General features: G+C 38.1%; 1 pseudogene; it reads left to right on the top strand.

Annotated features, from left to right (window-relative positions):
* The first annotated feature begins 324 nt into the window (after positions 1–324).
* Positions 325–13,182, top strand: LOC110111225 (annotated as a pseudogene).
* Positions 13,183–17,830: the final 4,648 nt, after the last annotated feature.

Here is a 17,830-nt window from a genome sequence, read left to right as displayed (position 1 = left end):
TTGAATTAGTTTTAATAGTGACTTTTTTATCCTTCATATGAAGGTTAAATCTTTTCTAGAGTAATTGCCCTAAGCTTCAAATATTACTTTTCATATCCACCACATAATAAACATCAAAAGTAAATTGATGAATTCCATACAACAACAACAACAACATCAAGCCTTTATCCCACTAACGTGGGGTCGGCTACATGAATCCTTTTTCTCCATTGTGTCCTATTAAAAGTCAAATTCTCGTTTAAATCTAATAAAGAAAGGTCATTCCTAATATTTTCTAACCAGGTCTTTTTAGGTATACCCCTACCTTTCTTAACAAAAGTCAAATCTAATACCTCTACTCTCCTAACCAGGTCATCGCAAGGCCGCCGTTTTATGTTTAAGAAAAATAAGAATTTTATCTTTTCCTTTTACAGGAATTTTTGAAGAGATGCCAAAATAAATTTGACTCTCCATTTCTATGAATATGTTTTTATCCCTGCACATATGATTACTTGCTCCAATATTTAAATACCATTTTTTTCCATCTTCTTCTTTCAATGCTAATAATAAACTGGATCATCTTCCTTTTCTTTAATAAGGTTAGCTTTCTCTCTTGATTATGATAATATTCAGAAGCATAACGATCAAATTTCTTGCAAATATAACAACGAAACTGACATTTGTTGTACCTTTGATATTTTGGCTCTTTCTTCCACTCTTCATTTTTTTTTGTATCGACTTTCTTCATTATTATTTTGATATCCACCACGTCCTCGGCCTCTTCCAAAGCCACGATCACGACCTCGACCTAGACCACAACCTTGTCCATAAATGTCTCGAGCATTTGAATTATCTCCATTTTTGTGTCATCTTTGGCACCTTTTAATGAGACTTTGATTGGAGAACTTTCTCAATAGTATCTTTTTTTTTCTTATTTTTTCTTTGCTCATAAATCATTAAAGAGCCCATTAGTTCATCAACTATCATTGTCTCTAAATCTTTAGCTTACTAAATAGCTACAACATTATGCTCAAATTTATTATTTACTGAACGTGGAATTTTTTTCTATCACTTGAATATCTTTAATTTTTTCTCCATACCTTCATAGTTGATTGACGATAGTTAAGACTCTTGTGAAATGATCCTCCACATTTTATGCTTCCTTCATTTGAAGTCTCTCAAATTTAACACGGAGAGTTTAAAGTTGAATATTTTTTTATCTTATCTATGCATTTATATGCAACTTGAAGAATCTTCCATACTTGCTTAGAGGTAGATGCACTGGCCACTTTCTCAAAGTTTGCTTCATCTAATGTTTGATAAATGAAAAAGAGCGCTTTCTTATTATTCTTTCTACTTTCTTTCAATAGTTCCCTTTCTGTTGTTGATAATGATGCTTCATCTTGATGCTAGATATAGTCTTTTTCAAATATCTCCCAAATATCTTGTGAATCAAATAATGCATTATTTTGAAGACTCCAATTCTCCTTTATGAGACGAGGCACTTGTAGATTCATATTATTTGCCATCGAATTTGACTATGATATCACTTGTTAGATATAAACTATTTATAAGAGTGGAAGTGGATATGACAAAAGAAGATGAACTTTTATTATATTTCTTCCTCTCTTACATCAAAATGATAAGATCAAAGGTCTTTTAATACTTATACAAAGATCGTTCTAGAAATACAATCTAGAGATTTCTATAATAAAAATTAAGCTAACAACTATAAAAAAATATTTCATATTTTAAAGATTTCTTCCATACAATTTTCTAGATACAAAAAGAGAAAATAGGATGCGACCGTGGTTGACAGCCGCCTGTTATTGTAATCGGCTATTCTTACTGAGCTTCAAGCTCTGATGCTAATTTAAGGTGGTAGTAAGTGGTAAAAGGAGATGCAAGAAATAGGGTAGTTTTTCAAACTGAGCTTCAAACAGTAACACAAGTTTTCAGAATGCAAACGTGTAGTTTTTCATTCTCTTCCCCTCATCTTCCTAAGAATATTTATTCAGTATAAAGATACGTACATGATGCGTAGCAAAAGGTTTAAAGTTTAGTGTTATAACAGAAAAAGCAAATAGGAAAGTGGAAAGCAAATATAAAAGAGTAAAACGTGCAGTAAGGTAAGATGTTCCTTTAGGTGCTCATAATATAAGATGCACCGCTTGAATTAAAGATTTAAAGTCTATGGTATTTCATACTAAATTACTAATCTTCATTATTTACACATCAGTGAAATTCACGATGTTTGCTGGTTTTTTTCTTTTACATATGCTACGTTAATTTTGTTTTGGGGTGCAAACGAGTCGAGTCAAACTCGAATCAGGGTGTGATCGAGCCAAGCTCAACTGAAAAAACCAAGCTCGAATTTGAGCTTGTTAACCAGCCCAGCGTCTGTGTCGTCCACGTCTGCGGCAGCCTCCTGCGCCGCGTCAACCCTCCTGAGTCATCAACGCCGCCTGTGTCGTTTGCCTGGGTCATCCGCACCCACGTCTGCGTCATCCACGTTTGTCTGCGGCAAGTGGCAGCGTTTACGTCGTTCGAATCTTCCTGTAAACAAGACATCTGACAGTACTTCACCGTGACAAATCTCAGACTAAACGCTCCTCTTCCTGTCCCGCCTTTCCAAGCAAGACGAAGGAGCCGATTCCACCGGCAATCAGACATCTGACGGCACTTCACTGCTAATCTCACTCAAAGCTAGTCCCAATCTTACACGTTGGTCTCAAGCTCAAACCCTATGCTCAGAACTCATCTTCTTGCAGGCGATTGCCCCGTGTTTTCATTTTCCCAGCGGACTGTGTTCGAACTCTAGATCGTTTAGCTGTTGAGCTCGAAATCGTGTTCGAGCTCGACTCGTGAGCTCGATAAGCTCGACTCGTCAAGCCTATAAATTAATCGAGTCCGAGTTGACTCACGAGCCAATTTGACTCAGTTGCATCCCTAATTTCGTTTAGTAAGTTCGTAGCTAAATGTTCTTTAGTTAATCTATTTTATTTCGTTTGATCCATGGGGGATGATTTTAAGTAGCACGTACTGAGAGGCAGCATATTCTTTTTGCTAGCAGGAATAAGGTACTCGGCATCCATTAAAGTTTTTCTTCTTCCTCACGTACTCGGTATCCAGTGAAGAGATGGTAGCCCTCTTAGACCAGCAGCTGATTATCTTGTACCTCATCACCCTCAAGCTCAAGTAAACCATCGAGGCTAATCTCTGCATACCCTAGGCAAAGCCAATAGCCAAACCTATTCCCCTCGGCTTGTACAATCCCGCGCTCATTCTCACGTCTCAGCCGTTGCTGCTGCCGCTGCCGCCGCCGTTTGACTCCCCAAGGATCATGTCGATCATCGAAAAGATCAACCAGGCCCGACAAGGCGAGGCTTCCTCCCCCTGGGAGACCCTATCCATCTATCGCGTCCCAAATGCCTCTGTGACGTTGATCAGATCGCTTACACCCCTAAGATTATCGCCCTCGGCCCCTACCACCGCTGACGCTGCCGCTTTCGCACCATGGATCCACAAATGGCGCTCCCTTTACCACGCTCTCGACCGAACTGGCCGCGATGTCCGCCTTTACCTCGACGCCGCCCGCTTCCTTGAAGACCGTGCCCGCTCCTGCTACGAGGCTCCCATCTCCATGTCCTCTGACGCCTTCGTTGAATCCCTCGTCCTCGACTCCATATTCGCCCTCGAGCTCTTCCGTGGCGTTGCCCGCGAGGGATTCCGAGGTCTCGGCTACTCCCCTAATGACCCCGTCTTCGCCGTCCGCGGCATCATGCACTCACTCCAGCGCAACATGATCATGCTCGAGAATCAGCTCCCTCTCTTCGTCCTCGACTGGATCCTTACCCTCCAACTCGGATACGAGCCATCTGGCTCATACCTCGTTGCTCCCCTCTCGCTCCGCTTCTTCAACCCCCTTATGCCCACCGACGAGCTCCTCCGTCCCACCGCGTCTTCTGGTCCTCTCTACGAAGTCGACAGCGGCGGAGCCCTACATTGCATCGACGTCTTCCGCCATAACCTCCTCCCGTGCCCCACGCCAGCTTCTATTCCACGGCTGACCTGTCGTGGCAAGCAATCCGCACGCCCCTTTGCCGCCGCTTGCCCAACGCCCTTCTCCGACGCTTGGTGGCTTCCAATCACTAACAAGCGGCGTTGGCAACTCATTCACCGCGTTGTTGATCTCCGCGACGCCGGCATCAAATTCCGTCGCCGGACAGGCGTCCGATTTTGGGACATTGAGTTCAAGGACGGCGTTCTGTATATCCCCTGTCTTCTTATCCACGACGGGACCAAATCACTCTTCCTTAATCTCATAGTGTTCGAGCAGTGTCATTTGGAGTGCGACAACCACATAACCTCATACCTTACCTTTATGGACAACCTCATCAACTCGGATGTGGATGTCAGATATTTACATGCCAATGAAATTATCGAGCATTGGCTCGGCAGCGATGGGGAGGTGGCCGTTATGTTTAACCGGCTTTGCCAGGAGGTGATGTTCGACCGCCATGATTGCTACTTGTCGGAGCTATTAGAGCAGGTGCGCTACTATAACAATAAATGGAATACTTGGAGAGCCAGCTTTAACCATAAGTATTTTAGTAATCCATTGGCTTTCATCTCTTTGATTGCTGTTGTTGTCCTGCTTTTGCTAATCGCTGCACATACGGTCTATACTGTTTATCCCTATTACAAGCCAAAATAACTACTTTTGCTCTCTGATGGCTTATATTTAAGACTTTTATCGTCTGTTCCACTTTTATTTAATGATGTAAGTTTGATGTCATATTGAATAAGTCCCGAATGATATGGGCAATGTATCTCTCTACCTCTGTTTGGATAGCCATTTATCATTGTCATTAAGTGATTCAAAGCTAGCTCTCATTGGAAGATATCTTAGCATTAATTTTTGCGGACTAAATAATTTGAGATGATGATAATGGCAAGGTGTCTTGCAAGTTTCATTTTTATGAGTATTAGTGAGAATGTTGAACATATAATCATTGTATTGAATGATAATGGCATGGTGTCAACAATCAAATAATGATGATTTATGATGATTGTTGTATGATAATAATTAAATAACATTGAATGGATTATGATAATTATGATGATTGGGCGATGTTGGTTAGAAGATGACAGTAGAAAGACAATGATCGGAAGACAGTATTCGAAAGATGGTTGTTAGACAATGACAATCTTGCAATTGTGGTGGCAAGTAATGATTGTTGCTATCGAATGTCATTTAGAGCTCTACAATTATTCAAATCTCTAAGCTCTCTCTCAAAACTCGTGTCTAGATCCATTCATGTAGGGAATGATAGTCTATTAATAACATTTTTGGAGCAGATAAATTTGTTTTGACTCTTTTCATCATAGATCACTCATTTAGCATTTTGATGTTGTTGGGTTCGTCTTTTCAAGATAATCAAATTAAGTTTATATTAGTTGAAATCAAAGTTAAAAAAAATTAAATTTAATTATGAAAGTTTTGTTGCGTAAACAATATATTGAGATTTGTAGCATTCAAATGAATTTTTTTAAGATGTATCAACTCTTTTTTTTTTTTTTTTAAGATTAGTTTAATACATTTTTTTTTAAAAAAAAAAATTGTCTTCATAGGAACTAGCATAACAATTTAGTATCACAAATCTTTAAATCTCAAGACGCATCTTTTTTTTTTTTAATTAAAAGCTGAGAAAAATTAAATTAAGATGGCAATAATTTAGTCCAATTAAACTCCTAATTTCTCACGTGCTAGATTTGACATGATTTTTTTTATTGATTTTTAAAATAGTAACTTTTTTGCACATATTTTAGTACAAATTTTAGTTAAAAAATTAATAATTGAAGAATCGCAATAACTGAGAGAAGATAGGAGAAGATGATACGAAATGGAGAAATAAGAAATAAAGTGTAAATTGATACATAGAAGGGTATAGGACCTATCTATATATAGGAAATAAAAATACACAGAAACTAATAGCCTATTGCCACGTAGATAATATAATGCAATTAGATTAATTGTTTTTGTGATCTAATACGCCCCTGCAAATTCATGAATGTGGATTGACAGTCAGTTTGTTACGTAGAGTGATGAACCAGGGTGTTGAAAGAGCCTTTGTGAATATGTCACCTATTTGATCTATGATGTTAATTGGGAGAAGACAAATGTTGTTGTTTTGGATGTGCTCCATGATAAATTTTTGATCAATCTCGATGTGCTTTGTTCTAGCGTGAAACACCGGATTGTTAGCTAAAGCAATTGCGGATGTGTTATCACAATACATATTGGTGGGTTGATCTTGAGGTATGCCGAAATCTAGAAGGAGACGACGAAGCCAGATTATGTCGGAGGTCAGCGTCGCCAATGCCCTGTATTCTGATTTTGTAGAAGATCTTGCTACCGTATGTTGTTTTTTGATAGTCCAAGATATGATAGAATCCCCAAAGAAAGAGCAATAGCCGGATGTTGATCTTCGAGAGACTGGATCGTCAGCCCAATCTGCATAAAAAAAGATTGAAGAACAAGATTAGACTTGGTGATAGGAATACCATAATCTAAACTATCTTTGATATAACGAAGTAGATGTTTGAGAAGATAGATGTGTTGAGGAAGAGGTTGATGCATATGTTTAGAAAGCTGATTGACATTGTAGGCTATATATGGACGCGTTAGTGTAAGATATTGTTGTGATCCTATCAATCGTCTGTATAGTTTCAGGTCGGATAGAATTGGATCTTCCGGAAATGTGGACGATAACTTTTTCCAGGTTGGATTGGCTAGATGATTGTAGTCAATTAGCTGAGCTTGTTATAATATCGATGCTGCGTATTTCTTTTGAGAGAGAAAATAAGCTTGGTTGTTATAATTGATCTTGATCCCTAAAAAATCGTGAACATTTCCAGATGTTTCATGCTGAATTGACTGCTGAGTTTTGTTATGACCGTTGATATCTCATCTTTGTTGTTTCCCGTTATCAGAATGTCATCGACATACATTAGAAGATAAATTTGACTATCATTTTGACGAAGGATTAGCAGTGACGGATTTGCATTGCTGTGAAAGAATCCGATTGATATAAGATATGATGTGGAAGTATTATACCAATGTCTTGGTGCTTGCTTCAAACCGTATATTGTTTTGTGAAGACGACATACATATTTGGGATGAGTTGAATCTTAAAATCCTTTTGGTTGCACCATGTAAACAGTTTCAGAGAGATGACTGTGCAAGAAGGCATTTGCAACTTCTAACTGGTGGACTTGCCAATCATGATGGAGAGCAACAGTGAGCATGATACGTATTGTTGGTAGTTTTGCAACGGGACTAAAGGTTTCAGTGTAGTCCAATATGTATTCTTATTGTTGCCATGAGCGACTAATCGAGCTTTGTGTTTAGCAATAGTAACGTTTTCATGAAGTTTGATTCGGTGGGTCCATTTGCAGCCAAGTATGGATGAATTTGGAGGTGGCCTAACCAAACTCCATATACCTTGCTTTTGTAAAGCTAAAAATTCCATGGCCATAGCATTTCTCCACTCCGACTGCTTAATTACCTCCGAATAAGTATTAGGAACCTTGGTAGAATCTATCGCAGTGTTAGTATGCAAATGATTTAAGCAAATGCGAGGTTTAAGAGAGCACGTTTTTGTTCCGGGTGACCATGTGGTGGTGAGACATAGAAGGGATGGTGATGGAAGGTTCAACCGATATGCTTTGAGAGTGAGAATGAGATGGCTGTTGATTTGAATCAGCAGAAGATGAATTTAAAGAACTAATATTGTGCTGATTAGTATTTTGAGAATGGACAGAAATTGAGGTGGGTTGAAGAAGAAAGGGTAAAGTATCAAATGAGATTTCCGTGGATGATGTGGGAATTAGTTTGAACGGAAAAGAGTATTCATTGAAAGTAGTGTCTTGAAATATGAATTTTATTAGTGGTAGTGTCGAAGCACTTGTAGCCCTTATACATATCTGAGTAGCCGAGAAACACACAAAATTTGGATTTCGGTTGAAATTTATGACGGTTATGAGAGGGAAGAAGAGGAAAGCATTCGCAGCCGAAGGTGCGAAGAAGCCCATATTGAGGAAGCCCATATTGAGGTTTGATGTTATGAAAAATTTCAAAAGGAGAGACATTGTGATTGTGTATAGATGGCATTCGATTGATTAAATAAACGGAAGTTAATACAACTTCCGGGTAGTGAAGATAGGGAACAGAAGCAGTGTGGAGGGTTCTAGATGTCTCTATAATGTGATGATGCTTGCATTCAGCAACATCGTTTTGTTCAAGCGTGTAAGGGAAAGAAATATGATGGGTTATGCCATTAGTTTGACTATAGGTTTTAAACCGCTGATTTGTGTACTCAGTGCCACCATCGGTCCTAAGCATTTTAATAGAATGAGATGTATACTTTTCAACTTGTTGCTTAAAAACAGTAAAAAAATCGAAAACATCAGATTTATATCTCATGGGAAATATCCAAGAAAACCGTAAAAAATCGTCAATAAATAAAACATAATAACGATATCCCTGAGCGATGACAACAGGTGCCAGACCCCAAATGTTCGAATGAATTAGCTCAATAATAGTGTTTTGACGGTTAGTAGATGATTCAAAAACTAGTTTGTGACTTTTTGATTCTTTATAAGAAGAACAAGAAGAAGTATTTTTATGTATATTAAGATGTGAGTTACATCTTGAAATGATTTGAAGCAACCTCTCGTGGGGATGACCGAGCATGTGATGCCAAAGAGAAGAGTCGTGCTTGGTGACCGATAGAGCCCTTGATGGAGTGAATGACGGCGAAGCTTGAATAGGATACAACCCATCATGGCATGGTCCTTGAAGAAGCACTTGTTGCGTCTTCAGATCCTTCAACATGAAACCCGAAGAATTAAAAGTAATCGAAATATCAATATCTTTGGTTAATTTAGAAATAGAAAGTAAATTTTAATGCAAAGCAGGGCTGTGTAATATTTGCGACAATTTGAGCTTATGAGATGGGGTCGGTAATAATCCAACCTTTGAGTTCGCAATGTTGATAGATCTTCCATCTCCGATGACTATGCTATCTGATCCTTGGTATGTTGTTGAGATGGATAAATTGTCGAGCGAATTCGTGAGATGAGATGTAGCTCCTAAATTAAGAAACTAGCTGTTGTGGGGGTTGTTTGATTGAATGTCCAGAAGAAGACGTGGATTTTCCTCGGGTTCGTCGTCCTCATCAACGAGAGGTGTATAGGGAAAAATTTGGATCATTGACTGAATTGTTTCTTGCAGCATCTGAAGCGAGAATTATTTCCTCGCTGAGTAGATGTGGGTACATATGATCGAGACTAATCGGGCTGAGCATGGTACGAATGGAGGTCTTGAACGATTTATACGAAAAAGGTAATCCATTGAGGATATATAAGATTATATCCTCATTGTCAACGACTGATTCAACTACCGCTATTTGATAAACAAGAATCTTGACTTCAGATGGATATTGGGTCATAGTCATATTCTTGAATGATATATTGTGTAGGACATTTTTAAGTTAAATGAACTTGAATCTATTGGTAGCTTAAAAGTGATTTCAAGCATGGACCAAATGGCTGCTGATGAATCAAGATTTATAAGCCTCGATGCTTCCGAGCTTCTTCATAATTGTGACATTCTTATTATTATTTTATTTATTCAACTCCCAATGCAAATAATTTTTTTTCCTGATATCCTCAGCAAGGCCATTTAAGAATAAAGGGCGGATTTTTTTTTTTTTGAAGGAACGTGCAGATATTCTCGGCTACACATGGACAAAATACTCGTCGGCCAGAGAAGAGATGGTCGCCGTCTTCAACAAGGAGCTCCTGAGCTGGTACCTCATCACCCTGAAGCTTAAGGAAACCGTTGAGACCAACCTCCCCCAAAACCAGCTGGAGCCAACCGCCAGCTCCATTCCCCTCAACCTGTCCAAATCTGACCCCGAATTCGAACCCGCTCCCACCAGCACAAGCCACCAAAGAGCCAGCAGAAGGCTAAAGTCGCTCTCAAAATTGCTACACTTTACTCCCCCTATCAGAAACCGCCTGCTGCCCCCAAACTTTTTTATCCTCTGCACCTTCACATCTCTCTACACAGCCGCCAGGGCCCCGTCGGCGCTCTGGCCTATGTTGAAGCCGACTTCCGGTAGTCCTACCTCAAAAAGCACTGCCGAGCCTGCATTAGGATACCATACCACAAAATACACCACAAGATAACACCACACAAGAAACCCATACCAATGGCATAAGGGTGGGTATGGTAACAAAATGATCGTGGGTGGTATGGGTGGTACTACCAATATACAAGAACGAATTATATATTAATAATCATAATAAAATAGAGTAATAATAAATAAATTACTAGAACAATATGCACACTGAACGGTACAACCATGATAATTATTGATAGCTGCAAAGAATTTGAAAGATTTGCAGTCAGAAATGGCAACATACAATCAAGGCATATCATATATGGAGACTGCATTAATAAGGTGGAAACAGTGGTGGGAGTGGATGGGTATACATAGGAAAAGTCATTCGTTGGCTCGGGAATGACGTGGAGGTGGCCGATTTGTTCAACCGGCTTTGCCAGGAGGTAGTATTCGACATTAATGATTGTTACTTGTCGGAGTTATCAGAGCAGATGAATTGCTACTATAACCATAGGTGGAATGCTTGGAGAGCCAGCTTGAGTCATAAGTATTTTAACAATCCCTAGGCTATCATCTCCTTAGTTGTTGCTGTTGTTTTGCTTCTGCTCACTTCTGCACAGACATTTTATGGTATTTATGCCTACTACAAACCAAATTAGCTATATTTGCGCTCCGATGATTCATCCATTCTTGGTTTCTTTGATATTCTTTTTATGTTGCTTCTTCAACCATGAATGTGTATTCTGATTGTTTTCATGTACTTATCTGGTTTATTGAGCTGCTTGTAAGGATGTCTCCAGCTGAACTCCAAACGATTGTAAGGCTTTGTTTCATTCGAACGGCAAAAAAATCACTAATCGGTGGAGGGTTAACTGGCGTCGCACTGTTAACCTAGGCTAGTTTTCTGTCTCAACCGAATTTGCCGAAGAAATGCCTGAAAGAGGAGAAGACGGTTACCTTCATAGAAGCACACAAAATGGTGTTCGATTGGAGATAAAATATGTCATTTTTTTAGTTTCGCTATATTTCAGAGTGAAAAATGGGATTTTCAATCGGAGATGCCCTTGACTAGCTATAATACCCCTGCTCTGTTTTGTTTGCAGAGGAGGTAACAATTGTGGATTCTGTGATAAGTTTATATATGATGAATAAATGCAAGTCAGCATATTAGATTACAATTTTTTTTTCTCGGAAAGCCTGTAATTTTAGTGAATTGTATTCGCTATAAATTTGAGTGTATTCATTAAAATGGCTATTCAATTTGTAGGTTAAGATTACATAGGATTAGCTTCTGATTCTGGTATTTTGGGTTGAAAATACTTGTTTTATCGTAAAAATAGCATTAATTTTAGAAAGGGGAGGGTGAGGGAGCGGGAAGCGAACTTTTTCTTTGGGCTATCCTAACAAGAAAAATTCTTAAGCTAAAATTAGTAATTTGTTTAATTTTGTTCAGTTTGGGTAGTATTAACATTCCAGTTCTTAATAATACCAATCATTATTGAATGATAATTAAAGGAAATAAGAGAATTTATATGCATCATTGTTGCCAGACTACCTGACTACGACCCTTCCAATTATCGTCGGCTGACTACGGTATTCCAACCACCATCGCCCAACTACTGTCATTTCAACCTATGTCGTCCGCCGACTATGATCCTTCCCGCCATCTTCGCTTGACTACGGTGCTTCCAATCACCATCGCCCGACTACGGTCTTTTCGACCACCATTGCCTAATTACGGTCCTTTCGACCTCCATCGTCTACTAACTACGATCCTTCCTACCACCGTCATCCGACTACGGTCCTTCCGACCAACATCAGTCGATTACAGTCTTTCCAACCACGATCATCTAAATATGGTCCTTCCAACCTCCGTTGTCCGCCAATTATTGTCTTTTCGATCTCTGTCATCTGCCAACTACAGTCCCTCCGAACATAGTCGCCTGTCGGCGAGTCCTACCAACCAAACAGACATGTTAACACTTTTTTAAGAGCAACTACAATAGAACGAGCTCCATTTAATATGTATTTGCTACATAAAGCCTTCCCCCCAATGAAGGGCCTCATTTGTACTCAACCATCAATAGTTCAATACTAAATTCTATGGTTTTTCTTTTTTTTTTTTCAGGGTTTCTCATGTAAAGATATTGATGTTTCTTATGAACGCTACATCCCTACTCTTTTATACATATGCATGTTGGATTTCGTACAAAGCTAAGACCACACTTGACACCCGAATTTCTATCGTATAATTGTTACTTGTAATATGATCGCCCTTGGAGGCGAGTCAGCCCACTATAACCAACACAAATTTTAGTGGAATCATTTTCAACTGGGCTAGGCCCCGTGGTTTTTCCCCTTTCAAGAGTTTTCCACGTAAAAAAGCTTGTGTTCTCTGTGTGTAAGCTGGATATCTGAGCAACGCTAAGACGTAAAATTACAACTCTATCGCCGCGTATATTCTAGCCCGCAACACCTCTATTTTTTTTTTTGGAAAATTAGAGGGCAATGAGCCCTAATTTCATTAATGAAAAATAGTTACATGTGAGTAAAAGAGAAACCTATAAGAAAGGAAAAGAAAACCTTCCAAAATGGAAGCAAAAGAAACAAAAATATTACAAATTCGGCTAAACAAAAAGGCTAGCCCAAGTGGTTGGGAGAACCAAAACCAGGCTCAGGGTATTACCAAGAGAGACGGACTCCCCCTGGTTGAAGAGGAAGAATCACAAAGAGATCACAGAGGCGTCAAGATGCAGGCCACTGCCATCCAAGGAGGCAAAATGTTGCAATACTGACATCATTGCCCACAAAAACATCCAACCGAACAGCCATAGTAAAGTTTCAATTGAGCACAGCAAAACGGGCTTTGAGATCATCAAAATGTTTCCATCTCCTCGCCTTGAGGAGGATAGTTTGTCGAAGGATAAAACAGATCCTGGAAGGACTATTCCAAACATTATCGAATCGACGAGAGTTCCTTTCCTTGCATAAATAGTAAACCGAGCAACAACTAACAAGAAAACAAAACTTTTTATCACAACATGAAAAATCTTGAAAACCATTTATGAAATCAAACGTCTGCTACAGGATGGGCCTAAGGAGGAAGCAATCCAGCACATGCAGTTGTTTGGAGATAACAACAAAAGAAAATTCACAACCAAAGAACATAGGCAAATGAGATTCAAGACCATCTTGACAAAACGGATAAGCCGAATTGATATCAATAGATCTAATATGAAGCAAATCTGCACTTTTCAATCTTCCTAAAACAGCCAACCAAGCATAAGAAGAAAATCTTAAAGAATGATGTTTATGCCAATAATTTTGTACCAACTAACCACCTCCAAATTACCATAAAATCTAGCGTAAAAGGTAGAGAAAGAAGGATTTTGTAAGCCATCCCAAGACAAAGTTGGTTGCTCTCAAATGGTAATATCGGAGACCTCAAAATGAAGCAGTTCAGGGAAAGTAGTGGGAGAGCCCATTGGTTGTTATTGAGATAGCATTTGACATAGGGCAACTCAAGCCTAATAGATGGAAAAATATCATGAAGGGATTTCCCGTTACACCAAGGGTCCCAAACCATAAGAAAATTGCAATTAGTTGAAACAGCCATAGAAATTGAGCTCTTAAAAGTCTGAGCAGTAGAATAGAGCCTCTTCCAAAATTTAGAAGCATTAGACAGGAGATGCTTCCATGGGGATAAATATTTTGATTTAAACCAGGAAATGACCAAACAATCCTTAGTAAATAATCTCCACAAAAAGAGCAATTACTAGTATGATAAAGAGCTTCAATAAATGTTATGTCGAGGCCACCCAAATGTCTAGGAAGAGTAGTTTTGTACAAAGATATTAAATGAAGTTTCCTCTCAATGATACAGCCGTGGAATAAGAACCTAGAGCAAAGTCTCGAAATAACTTTACACCATGATTTGGGTATGATGGATCCTCTGATCCAATAAGTAATCGTGTTTGCAATTGTGAATTTTAAAAATTGTACTCTGCATGCAAAAAAGAGAAACTTAACTTTCCAACCATCAAGTAGAGCAATAATTTTACTCAATAGTGGATGGAAGTGAGTGGAATTAAGCCGAGTGTGGGAGATAGAGATACCCAAGTATTTAAGAAAAGAGCTCACATGAGGGATACCCAAAATATCACAAATCACCTCAGGATTTAAAACATTTTTAGAAAAGAGGATTGAGCTCTGTGGGTCTCCGAAAGAATTCTGCTCATGGGGTTCGAATGGAAAGAGTACGATCACACTATCTCGAAGGACAAAATGGTCGTAGACCTCTACACCCGACACAAGCAGACCAATGGGAGGGCAGTTGAGATTATACATACGATTAACTATGGAGGATAACGGCTTTCATCTACACACCTCGATGGGTAATAATATGCATAACCTAAAGTTCACGAGATTTCCCCCATTCGATATATCAGCTCGAATGGGGTTTATTTGATTGTGGGGATCGGTTCCCTACGAGCGCAAACCCCCGTAGTTAATTACATCCTAAGCCTTGACTTAAGAAAACTCTCGATTAAGAGTGTTGCATTATTCACTTCTTGATTTGGTGCACAGAAAAAGTTCATAAGTTCTATTCCAAAGAAAATAAACTCTTCTTTTTATCCTTAGTGGTGATTAGATTTTTTAAATGAATAAAGATGTGATTGAAATTTTGAGTTTAAAAGATCAAAGATCGGATTACTATTCTAAGAGAAATGACATACTCAAAACACAGATGAAAGGAGATACACTGAGGGGTGTACAATCTGGGCTTATGCTTGCCTGGAGTGAGCTACCAGCTAACATCCTAAACACAATCAATCGTCATATATGTATATAAGATAATAAGGCTCTATCCTAGGAAATCAAAGATTTATAGTTCAAAAAGTTTCAATCAAGAACTCTACAATATACAAAATGATGTGCATATCGTTGTATGATGCATGAAACATATACAAAATATTCCTATGTCTACTGATATAATGTATGCATGTGAGTTAAGTGCAATGCAAAGGTGTGTAACAACAAATGCATGCATGACATCCAGAGTACAGAAAAAATAAATAAACAAATCAGATACCCTCCAGGCAAGATATCTGCATCATATCACAATAGAAAATCATCCTAGCGATGCCCACTTCGTGTGGGAAAACAACGATGCCCATGGCATAATAGGTGGCCTACTCTACAGGACTAAATGACCCTAATGGTCTCTAGGGCTCACAAAAGGTGGGGGTATCATACCCAAAACCAGAAAAAAGCCAAAATCCTAAAAATGCCCACTTCGTATGGGAAAACAACGATGCACAATGGCACAAATAGGTGGCCTACTCTACAGGCCTAAATGACCCTAATGGTCTCTAGGGCTCACAGAAGGGGGGCAAGCTTTGACCTATAGGGTCAAAACTTCGTTAGTGAACTAACCTAAGGTTGACTACCTAAACATGCTAGAATACCTATTAACAAGCAGTGTGTGATGTGAAGCAGTTCCGATATATAATTAGGAGTTTATTAGTTGCAGAAATTATACCTGAATGTATATGGCGCTGCCACTTAATAGCTCCAAGCAAGCAAATGATCTCAGATTGTGGCGCTGCCACTTAAAAGCTTCCAAGCGAATTATCCCATTTAATTCTCGACCGTCAAGATCCGATGTACCTCGCAATATAAGATAATAAACAAAGATACAAATAAGCGTAGATGCCAATCAGAAAAGAAATGCAAGTAAATAAAAATATAACAAACAGGAAATTTAAGAATTGCATTTATAAAACATGTATATGTAGTAAACATTGAATAACAATACAAAGCATCGGCCTAACCTAATGCTAGAAGACGTATCCTAACCAAACAAGTCTAAGGTGTGTGTAATAGGCTGTGTGGTTTAGGTTATATCTTATGTGGGATGATTTAATTATAGTTGCTTACATTTTGATTTGTTAAAAGGGAAAAGAGAGATTTTGATTGAAGTTTAAATATTAGTATTTTAGGATTGCTTTTAAGGATATATTTTCTTATTTGATTTATTATTTTATTGGTCGTAAATTAAAAGAAAAGGTGGATTGAATGATTTATTATCAATTGAGGGGTTAGATTAGTTAAGTTTGCTATCAACTGGTTCGTGGTGTTGTGCCACCAGGCTCGAGAAACCAGGCCTCCTTAGGACACTTAGCCCTGCAGCCCGAAGTAGTCCATCCTAAAAACCAAGTTGATATAGTTGTATTAAGAGGTTTGTTGATTGATTTTAAAATATTAGCTTAAGATTGATTGAATTTTAGGTGAGTTAGTAAATTTGGGTTTTAAAAGGGTTTTAGCTTAATGAATTTTAGTTTAGGTTTGCCCACCTAATTTAATCTACATCTTTTAAATTTGAGGTTGGTTAGGAGGTTAATTAAGAGATTGATTGAAGTTGATTTAGGTTTTGCATTTTAATGATTATGAAAAATTAGTTATGATATGAATATAGATTAAGTGTTTTAGTGTATTTTTAAGAATTGAATTAAGATTGATTTGGTTGGTTAATTATTAATAGATTAAGGCACAACAAATGTAAAAAAATATGTCACTAAGTTTACATTTTGATGTATCTATCATTTGAGGAGCATGCACCCTAAGTCTATGTTATCTAAGACCCGATCCTTAATTTTGGTCATTAGGTGTCACTAATGTCGTAGGACTAAAAGCAAGTATTTTTCTAACCCCTCTGGACATTCATACATATACTAGCAAGTTTAGAAATCTATGAATGAAATAAGACAAGCATGAAAGTAGTAGAAATATAAGAAGAACGAAAACTACAAAATACCAAAAAGAAAGAGAGGAGAGAAAACAATATAATAAAGGAATGTAGGCATTTCATTATTGAATACGCTTCTTCAAAACCAAGCATGTCTCTAAAACGTCATTCACTCTCATTCAATGTAATATGAATGGGAGAGAAGATGTTTTAATGTCATTTGCTGTCCCCACGCTCCAAACAAAGCACTTGAGAAAACTCGACTCACCTACATATAATATTCCCTAAACGAAACTCAAAATACCAAGGGGAAAGCAAGCTCCCAAAACTAGAACCAAAGTGGGCTTCCAACTCACATTCTTCCAATCCCAACTTTTAAAAGCGAATACGATCAAGAGAAAGGCACCCTCACACTAAATGTCATTTTGTTCCAAAAAGATATAAAGAGACCTCACTACACAAAGCTAATCATAAAACTAGAAATCCCAAAATGACTTATGAAAGCTTCGAAATGAAATAACACATAAAACTTTACATAAACAATCCCCTAAAACTTTTCCAACAAAAACAAAGACGATCAAGTGCTTTTCTCATTTTGGCGTGGGGTAACACCAAGAAAAACCTTATAAGACATTTATAAAACTCATCACAAAACAACTCATAAAGCCCTTTGTAAAACTTCCAACAATTAAAGGAACTCATGAAACTTTCCAAACTAATACAAGCCATAAAATTTTCCAATATATAGAGAATTAAAAATACTTTCCAACATAAAACTTCTTGTAAGACTCTTCATCCCAAAGATAGCTCGCGAAGTTTTCCGACACAAGGCCAATACACTTTCAACTTTATAAATACTTTACCACATCTCGTCTCAAAGCATAAGTAGTAAAAGAAACAATAGAGAAAG

This window comes from Dendrobium catenatum, unplaced genomic scaffold (assembly GCF_001605985.2).
Source record: "Dendrobium catenatum unplaced genomic scaffold, ASM160598v2 fragScaff_scaffold_1090, whole genome shotgun sequence".
Lineage (NCBI taxonomy): Eukaryota > Viridiplantae > Streptophyta > Magnoliopsida > Asparagales > Orchidaceae > Dendrobium > Dendrobium catenatum.
This window is presented reverse-complemented; position numbering and strand designations above follow the sequence as displayed.